This window comes from Cebus imitator, unplaced genomic scaffold (assembly GCF_001604975.1).
Source record: "Cebus imitator isolate Cc_AM_T3 unplaced genomic scaffold, Cebus_imitator-1.0 Scaffold449, whole genome shotgun sequence".
Taxonomy (NCBI): domain Eukaryota; kingdom Metazoa; phylum Chordata; class Mammalia; order Primates; family Cebidae; genus Cebus; species Cebus imitator.
The window spans coordinates 1,569,955-1,571,167 of NW_016107764.1; positions in this window are offsets into that span (position 1 = coordinate 1,569,955).

Below are 1,213 nucleotides of genomic sequence, written 5' to 3' on the forward strand. Positions count from 1 at the left end.
GACTACAGAAGAGGAGAAAGGAAAAAATAATGAGGCAAATAGCAAGATGATATATATTTAAACCCAGCCACAGCAAAAATGACACTATGCCATCTAAACACTTCAATTAGCTGAGTGGGCAGTGGCTCACACCTATAATTCCAGCAGTTTGAAAGGCCAAGGCAGGTGGATCACTCAAAGTCAGGAGGCTGAGACAAGCCTGGCCAACATAGTGAAAACTCCCTCTCTACTAAAAAACACAAAAATTAGCTGGGCATGGTGGTGGTGCCTATAATCCCAGCTACTTGGGAGGCTGAGGCAGGAGAATTGATTGAACCTGGGAGATGGAGGTTGCAGTGAGCTGAGATGACGCCACTGCACTCCAGCCTGAGTGACAGAGTGAAACTCTATCTCAAAAACAAACAAACAAAAACACCTCAATTAAAAACAGAGATTGCCAGATTGGATAGAAAGAGAAACAGCCAAGTATATGCTCTCATCAAGAAACTCACCAGACTTATACAAACACAAATAAGATAAAAGTAGAAAGATGGAGAAAGATATACTATATGAAAGATATACATCAATTAAAAGAAAACAGGAATGACTACATCAATATCAAAGTAGGTTTAAAGCAAAGACTATAATCAGAAATAAAGAGGAAAATTAGTGGCCAGGTGTGGTGGCTCTCACCTGTAATCCCAGCCCTTTGGGAGGCTGAGGGGGAGGATTGCTTGAGGCCAGGAGTTTGGGACCAGCCTGGGCAAAACAGCACAACACTATCTCTACCAGAAAGAAAGAAAAGTTAAAAAAGAGGGACATTACCAAATGATAAATTGATCAGTTCATGAGGAGGTCTTAGCAGTCCTAAATATTGTAAAGTTTATTCTCTGTAGGTTTATTGCCGAGTTAAAAACGAGGAAACTGAGGCCAACACAAGAAAATTAGATGCCAATTTATTCAGCTCCCGGGCGAGGTTCTGTGGCCCCAGGGAGAGGGGCCAGGGAAGTCACGCGTGACTTCTCTCAGGAGTGGGGTTTTATAGGGAGTGAAGGCCTTTGATTGGATTTGGAGAAACAGGATGTGGACGGGGCGAGCTGCTATTGGTAGGTAGGTCGGATTTCCAGTGAGCAGGCCAAGTGCCGAGTGCAGAGGGGATTTCCAAGGGTGGGGTTGGGTGCCGAGTGCAGAGGGGATTTCCAAGGGTGGGGTTGGGTGCCGAGTGCAGAGGGGA